Below are 8953 nucleotides of genomic sequence, written 5' to 3' on the forward strand. Positions count from 1 at the left end.
GCATTTGATAGGGTTTGGCATCAGGCTCTCTTATCGAAAATGCGTGCTTTCGGTTTGCATGAATCCCTCCTTCATTGGATTAGTAATTACCTTTCGAATCGTTCAATACAAGTTGTATTGGATGGACTCAAGTCTGAAAACCACAAAATAAATGCTGGTGTGCAGGGCTCTGTTCTATCTCCAACACTCTTTCTCATTTTTATTAATGATCTCCTGTCTGCAACATCTAATCCAATACATTGTTTCGCTGACGATAGTACTCTTAGCTTTTCATATTCGTTTTCAGATTCACACCCCTCTTCTTCGGATGTGGAACTGCAACGACAAAATATGATAAGCTCATTAAATTCCGACCTAAACAGCATTGTACAATGGGGAATAAGAAACAGCGTGGAATTTAATGCTTCGAAAACGCAATGCTGTCTTGTATCGTTAAAGCGAAATATACCCCCCCTGCCATTATCCATAAATGGCACTTGCATCGAGGAAACTGAACATCTCGATATTCTCGGTATGTGTATCACCAACCACCTTTTGTGGAACGATCACATACGCGATGTCGCCAAAAATGCCGCAAGATGTTTGGGTTTTCTAAGGCGATGCAAGAAGTTTTTCTCCCCCTCTGATCTGGCTGTTATTTACAAGACTTATATACGTCCAAAGCTTGAGTATAACTCCCATATCTGTGCTGGTGCTCCTGCAACTTACTTAAGCCTCTTGGACAGTATTGAACGTAGAGCATTTAGACTGATTGGTGATATTACCATCATAAGATCATTTACGTCACTTGAACATCGTCGAAATGTTTCTTGTCTCACCCTCTTTTACCGTTATTTTAATGGTTTATGCTCTAGAGAAATAGCCAGCTGCATTCCTCCCCTTAAACAGTTCAACCGTAATACTCGCGCTTCTAGGAATGCTCATCAATATACCCTCGAGCCCATCTTCGGTCGTACTGTCAAGTATAGAGATTCGTTCTTTAGCCGTACTATGCGAATGTGGAATGCCTTACCACACTCTGTCTTTCCCAGCTATTGCAATATTCAGGAATTCAAAACCAATGTGCACCGACATCTCCTTTCAAACCCTCTCTCCCTTTCCTAGTGCTCACACTGTGTATTCATAATAAGGGTAATATATCCCTTTGAGTGTGCGCTTATTATAAAAAAAAAAAAAAAAAAAGTAACAGTTTTTTTTAAAACATAAAAACCTAGAAAAAATTAATAAAAGTTGTCAAAGAAATGATTTTCGACTCAAATATCTTTTTAAAACTTTGACATACATGTATGCTTTAAACTAATTTTAACTTTTAAAAAATATTGTTTTCAACATTCAATAAAATTTGGAGAAAATCGAATAGACAGTTTTGCCATACAAATATAAAAAGCTACAAAATATTGGACTAAAAATCTTTTTAACAAAAATAGATTTTGAAATCAATATTTATGCAAAATATTGTTGATAATTTTCGATTATCCTACAACTTTACAAAACACGAAAACCTACAAACCTCTTAAGCTAGGCAAATCGGCAGACGAGATGGGAAGTTATCAGTGTGGGTCGCATTCAAGCCTCTTTTTTTCAAGAATTCACACAAAAAAAAAGCAAAAAATATTTTATATGAATTAGACGGATCTAAGCATGTCCTCCTTAATATTAAGACTCTTTTAATTCAGCTGCTGTTAAAACGTTAAGGTCCAGAAAAACAGAAAAAAAACGTTAAAACCCACGTCATATAGTCAAGTTTCTGAAAAGCCTACAAAGATATGGGATCTAACATGACACTGTTTTAAATAAAAATGAAGAACACTTCTTACTGAAAATTATTATTACTTTACAATTTGAAGTCTCCGCCTATAACTATCATTCTTTCTTAATATTTCCAAAAATTGTTACTTACATTGATTTCCGTTTCATTTTCTTTCGAAACTTATAATATTTTCAAACCCTGTCGCATGTTTAACAATTTTGCACGTGTTTATTGTAACAGTGTATAAAGAAGCACCAAAGTTTATGGCTGTTTATTATATTAATGGCATGAATTTTTTCGCACGGCTCAGTTTTCAAAATCGCTTCATATGCCCCTACTATGAGTATACATTTCGAAACCCATACGCAAGGGATATAGACATATTATTCCTACCGAGACGAGCCATAACAACACAAAACTAGCAGATAGAAAGAATAAAGAATTAATAAATTAATGATTCTACCCAATAGAATAATTAAGTAGTTTTGTGAAATGTGTTTCTGTTTATATTATATATACTAAATTAAAAAGAAAATCAAATTTATCAATTAAAATTTAAAAAACATTAACCGACGAGGATGGGATTCGAACCCACGCGTGCAGAGCACATTGGATTAGCAGTCCAACGCCTTAACCACTCGGCCACCTCGTCATCTTGAAAAATTGGTGTCAAAGAAATGGTTTGACGTTCTCAACATGTTTGAAGTTTTTTTGATTAATTTACAAAAGGTGTGTTCAATCACCAGCATTGGGCTTCTCGAGGGTAGAAGAGTATAGTTTGTTTGTGTTTCTTGATAAAATATATGCACTCACTTACACTGATTAACGTTAATAGAGCCAAATTAGTGCACTCCAGTTCTGAATACCTATTCTGTATTCTACCTATCGATCTACTGCAAGTTCTGAAAACAGCCAAAATCAGCTGATGTTATTTTATTATTCGATTGTTTTTGTTAACCAATACCTAGTTAAATTTCTTTCCTCGGTTTGGGTTTTGATTATAAACGTTTTTATTTATAAATAGATTAGAGCTAGCTTTTAGTTAAGGGGCATTCCTGGTACAAAGTAATTAGAAAAGTGAAAATGAAAGATTATTATAATAATTATATAAATAATAATTTAATGATTCTTCTAAAATTGCTATTTTAATAATTTGTTCAGTTTTCATTGCTCTGAATTTAATTTATGTTTTCTTCTTTTAAGCATCTGAAATTTGACGTTCTTGCTTGAATTTGCTGTGAAATGTTTCATTAATCTGCATAGCTCTGCATAGTTCTGGTTGAACAAACCTTTTATGTATTATCATTTACACCTACTGTTATAAGTCAAAAATTGTTCCTGCAGACAGTAGAGGTTTAATAGACTTATATTACAATTTTGGTTGGATTCGCTCTGTTATGTTTCCAGTTTTGCTCGCTACTGTATGTACCTACTTCCAAGAATTCTGTTTATCAAGAAGATTGTAAATATTAAATTAAAACTCAACACATCCACTTAGATTTGTTATTTTGTTTTACTTAATATATTTTGTGAGCTTAGAAAATTTTACAGACACTATAGATTTAAACTGTCCCAGATGAATCCTCAAATTGTATGTATAGGTAGGTAAATGAACAATAATAAATTATAATAATGATGAAATATTTAATACAAAAAAATTCTCCTGTCACAGTGTTAGTTACCATACTCCTTCGATACGGCTTAACCAATTTCAATGAAATTTTGCATAATACATCCGGTAGGTCTCATAATAGTTTTTATATATTTTTTACATTCCTAAGTGCTTTGGTTTAATTGCATCAACTTCGTACACTGCGTAACGATCTTACGATAAGATTCAGTGACGCTATGTACAATGAAGCATTGATTGCTGTTGAGGATCTTTGCGTTATCATTGCCATCTTACAACTTAATTATTTCGGTATGCGTCCCCCAAATTGAAATGCATCTGATTTAATAGACCTGAATTGAATCGTGAACTAAAACACAATACTGTAGAAATGGCAGCGATCATCGCTCGCAATGTCCAACTAATGAATGAAGATCAAAGAACCATTTTTCAAACAACATGAAAGATATAAAAAACAACGACCGACTATCTGGTGGCACTCTGTTACTCCTTTTAGGTGATTTTAGACAAACACTTACCGTTATTCCGCGTTCTACGTACTCTGATGAGATCAACTCATGATTAAAATCAGCGCCACTGCGGCGTAATGTTGAAAAAGTACAACTGAAAATAAATATGCGTGTTCAAATGCTTCAAGATCCATCCGCTAAAACATTCTCACAACAACTGGATGCATAAATTTACCGGTCGATTTCCACAAGATTGTTGATTCCCAAGATTGACCTCATATTTCCCGATGTACACAGACAATATACAAATCATGAGTGGCTGGCTGAAGGAGACATTTTAGTAGCAACAAATGTGGATGTAAAAGAATTAAATCTTAAGATACCCCATTTATTACCACATTTGTCATACAAATCTATTGATACAGTTTGTGATGCTACTAAAGCTGTAAATTATTCAACTGAGTTTTTGAACTCATTGATTTTACCAGGCATGATATCACATAATTTACAACTGATGTTTGGATCTTTGAAAATTTTGCTTCGTAATTTGAAACCATCACGGTTGTGCAACGTCACGCGATTAGTAATTGAAAAATTAATAAAAAATATTATCGAAGCTACGAGTATTATTCTAAATGGCAAATTCCGAGGTAAGAATATGTTATTACCGCGAAACCCTATTATACCCCCAGATGTGCCAATTCAATTCAAACGCCTTTAATTTCCTATTAGATTGACATTTGCAATGACCATCAATAAGTCTTAAGGCCAAACGATGTCTGTCTGCTATTTAGAATTGATCACTTCATGTGGCTTGCTCACGAGTGGGCAACGCATCCAGCTTTTTTGTAATATTTGCGAAATATGGGGTCACAAAAAATATTTTACACTCTGTTGAATTAAGGGATTGATACCTGTCCCACTTATATACCACATCCTTACACACTTGCAATAAGTTATTTATTTCTAGCGATTAATTCTCGAGAAATTATTTATACTAGTTTAACTAGTATAGTTGTTTGTACTCTGTAGAAAACATAATTTTTAATTTAAATTTTTAATAAAAAAATATTACTGAATATCGAAAACAATATTTTCTGTGAAATAAAAGAAGTTTGAAGACAATATTTTGAATTTTTGAAAAGTTATTTGAATCGAAAGTAAATTTTTACCAAGTTTTAGTATTGTTTTTTGTTGGTTTTGTATTTTTTGTAAGAAAAATGTCTATTCGATTTTTCTCAAAATTTTACTGAATGTTGACAATATTTTTTAAAAGATAATAGTAGCTCAAAGCCAATATCTCAAAGTTTTGAAAAGATATTTGAGTCAAAAATGAATTTTTACCAACTTTTTTTGTTTAGGTTTATATTTTTTGTAAAAAAAAACTGTTAATGCGATTTTTCTCAAAATATTTGAGAATGTTGAAAACATTATTCCTTATAAGATAAAATAAGTGGATTTTTTTTTCAAAAAATATACTGTTTGGTATCACGTTACAATATATTATGCAAAATTTAATTCAAGTCTCTAGCGTTTTTGGTTCATGAGATATTTAGGGTTAACCAAAATGTTCACTTTAAAAAAAAAAAAACGCTATGGTAAAATAACCATCTACGAAATTTTCGTGCTTTCTGCTTCTTTCTGCCTTATTATTTGTAAGACAAAATTTATTTGAAGTCGATTTCTCTTCTCGTTATTGAGCTATGGGCGACGAAAAAACGTCGCGAACGTACGGACGTACTAACGTACGTATACACGCACGCACAGACATCTTTCTAAAAATCTTTTATTTCGACTCTAGGGACCTTGAAACGTCAAGAAATGTAAACATTTTCAATTTGAAAAATCGGACCCATTACAATATCTTCCTATGGAAAGTTAATAAAGGGTGATTTGTATACTGTGCATCAAACGGCAGGACCGACTTGGTTGGGTTAAGACAAGAAAAAATTCCTAATGGTGGGGTGTCTATTTCGTTTATAAAAAAAAGCCAAACACAGAAAAAAATAAATTTTTTTAAAAATAAGTTTAGCATCTTGAGGTATAACACTATTTTATTGAAACAACTTTATTTAAAAATTAAATTGAAGTATAGTTTTCCGGCGTTTCAAAATGCCTCCATGAATCTGTAAGTGTTATAATTATTTTTTAACAATAAGTAGAAAATGCTTCCTTGTTGCCTTAAAGTCGATTGTTCTTAAACTTTAACAAACATTTAATAACAATATTTTGTGTGAGATACAAACATTCGAAAACCTACAAAATTAACAAACAACTGAAAATAAATGAAAAAAAAACATCACCATCTTATAATATAGTTCGTATGTGTCGTAGTCATAGTCTATAGCACGACAGTGATGATGAGGGCCTTAAATAGTGACACTTAGGTTGCTCGAGAAAGGCCTTTTGCTTTCTTAGTCCCAAAACAAACCATTTTAGCCGCCTCTACCTCAGTACTCACAAAACCCCACACACAATCATCACCATATGCCAATAATTGTAAAAACTTTTGAAAGATAGTGCCTTATGTATTGACGTAGGATCTCTGCACTATTCTTTCAAAGACGATGTTAAGGAAATCGCATCACAGCGCATCACCTTGTCTAAAGCCTTTTTCGACATCGAAAGGTTCTGTCAAGTTGTTTTCAATCTTTGGTATAATCATATGGTCATCCTGCACAAACGGATGCGTTTCGGAGGATATGAGGACTTGAATTAGAGAGATTGTGGGTGTCGATTTGATTTGATTTTCTTGTGTTTTTTCCAGAATTTGCCGTAATCTGAATATTTAATCTGCTGTGGACTTGTCAAATTATTGTTTGCATTTTATTAATGTGAAATTAAAGAAATTTGAAACTTATCCTACATATAAATACGTTAGGTTTTTTTTCATTTAAAGTATTTTTTTTTAAACTGCCCCTATTTTCCTTAAGGGTTTGAGAAAGTCCACCTCAAATAACGAAAAATACTTGTATTTTTGACCCCTTCAGAAAAAAGTGCGCTTTAAAAATTTTAAAATATAAATTTGTTCTAAGTTTCTAAAAATGTGTAATTTGTCATTCAACCAGCCGAAGACTTTAAAAATAAAAAAAACTCTGTTTAACAGCACCTAGGTATACTATTTTTGAAGATTTTAAATAAAATTTAGTCCTTGTTCTATTCAATTGATTGAAAAGTTGTATTATGTACAGTACAATATGTTATGCCCAAACCCTAGAAATGATTTTTTGTCCCAGACCATTTATAATCCTGGCTCTTAGGTATTTTCTATAATTCATATGAAAATTGTTTTTTATTTTTCTGAAGAACCTATAAAAATAATAAATTCGTTGAATTATTCCTACGTATGGGATATAATATGTACCTTCTAACCTTATTAGGTATTCATATAAATGGTTATGAGTAGCATATACAAATGAAAAAATACTAATAAGAAATTTAAATACATACAAGAGGAATATTTCTTATTCTTCAAGAGTAGATTAAATAGTTACTGTGCTTTACTTTATTTTAAATAAAATTCAAGAATTATACAAAATGGACAAAGTAATTTTTGCATTACATCAGTGGTTATAGAAGACTTAACGGCGACGGCGATAGCGACGACAAGAGAACATTTTAACGGAATTGAATAAATTTGTATTAAAAGGGGTTAAAGGCATTTTTGTTTAAGCCATACATAGCCAATAGAGTTTAGTTCTTAAATATGATTGTATGCATAGATATGTTAGTAAAAAAGTGAAGAACGACTTACTCACTTACTTAAGGTGGCGCTATAGAGCGGGACGGTCCTGAATGGCTATCTTTAGTCGCACGCCAAGACGTTTTTCTTTTACCCTTTTAACCAGGCCAGTGTCGCTATACAGCCCGTAAAGTTCGTTGAAGAATTTTTCTGCTCAGGTACGTCCTTAACCATCTCCAAGTTATAGCTGTCCATTGTGACGTTTTATCCAAGACATCGCCGTTCAATGTCCATTTTTGATGACAGCATATACCTCACCACTTAATCCATTTTCTGCGCTTCCCTCGCAATGCTCAAAAACTCACTTACTTACTTAGGTCCTCAGACCTGTTAAGTCCGCTGGGAACCCCATAAGGGGCACTACGCCTACGATCCATCGTGTACGGTTTCCGGAGATGTGTTTCAGCTCCCTCCAACTCTTGCCGCTGATTCCACCTCGACTGTCCTGCGCTATCTGCTTCTCAGTCGTCCAGCTCTTCTTCCTTCTTATGTGAGCGGATTCCACTGCATTGAAGCGTATGTCCAATCCATTGCCACTTACGTCTTCGTATTATAGATTCTATAGGTTTCTGACCTGTGCTTCTATGAAGGACCTCATTTGAAATACGGTTTGGCCAGAAAATCCTTAGAATGTTACGAAGACATCTAAATCACGAAGGTTTGCAGCTTTCTTGTTTTGGCTGAAGTAGTGTAGCTTTAAAGTGCTACATCCATAAAGAAGCACATATTCGACATTTGTGCGAAACAGTCGTAGCTTTGTTCTTAGGCTGATAGAGTTATTCCTCCAAATATTTGACAGCATACCGAACGCCGCTTTTGCTTGGCAGATGACGTCTTGTCCGGTTTCGACTTCGATGGAGATTTGCAAGGTATTGAAAGCTCTCCACTTATTCCACGGGTTGCAAGAAAATATTTATTTAAAAAGGATGGTCGGGTTCCGAGGGTTATCATTTTTGTTTTGCCGGAATTAAATTTCAGACCCACAACGTCTGCTTCTCTCTCCACACTTGTTGTGATTTGATTGAGATTCATGATCCTATGAGAGAGTAAGCAAACATCGTACGCGTAATACAAGTGCTTTTAATAGGATGTCAAAGTCCATTGGATCCCTTCGCTACCAGACAGAGCTGAGCGCAGTACATCGCTTATCACCAACAAAAACAATATTGGCGACAGAATGCAGCCTGTCTGAGTTCGCTTCGGATTTCAAAATCATCTGACAACCTACCATCGTGCAGAACGTGACACTTGGATCCATCATATGATACTTTTATAAAAGCAATTAGTTTTTCTGGGATGGCTCTCCTCCGCAAAGTTAACCAGATATGCTTCCTGTTAACGCTATAAAAGGCCTTCTCGAATTCAATGATCAGCAAGTTAAG

General features: G+C 33.8%; 1 non-coding gene across 1 annotated transcript; it reads right to left on the reverse strand.

Moving 5' to 3' along the window:
- Positions 1–2320: 2320 nt before the first annotated feature.
- On the reverse strand, positions 2321–2402 carry Trnas-gcu (transfer RNA serine (anticodon GCU)). Its single transcript has one exon. It is a non-coding gene; the product is annotated as a tRNA-Ser (tRNA).
- Positions 2403–8953: the final 6551 nt, after the last annotated feature.

This window comes from Eupeodes corollae, chromosome 1 (assembly GCF_945859685.1).
Source record: "Eupeodes corollae chromosome 1, idEupCoro1.1, whole genome shotgun sequence".
NCBI classification, from domain to species: Eukaryota; Metazoa; Arthropoda; class Insecta; order Diptera; family Syrphidae; genus Eupeodes; species Eupeodes corollae.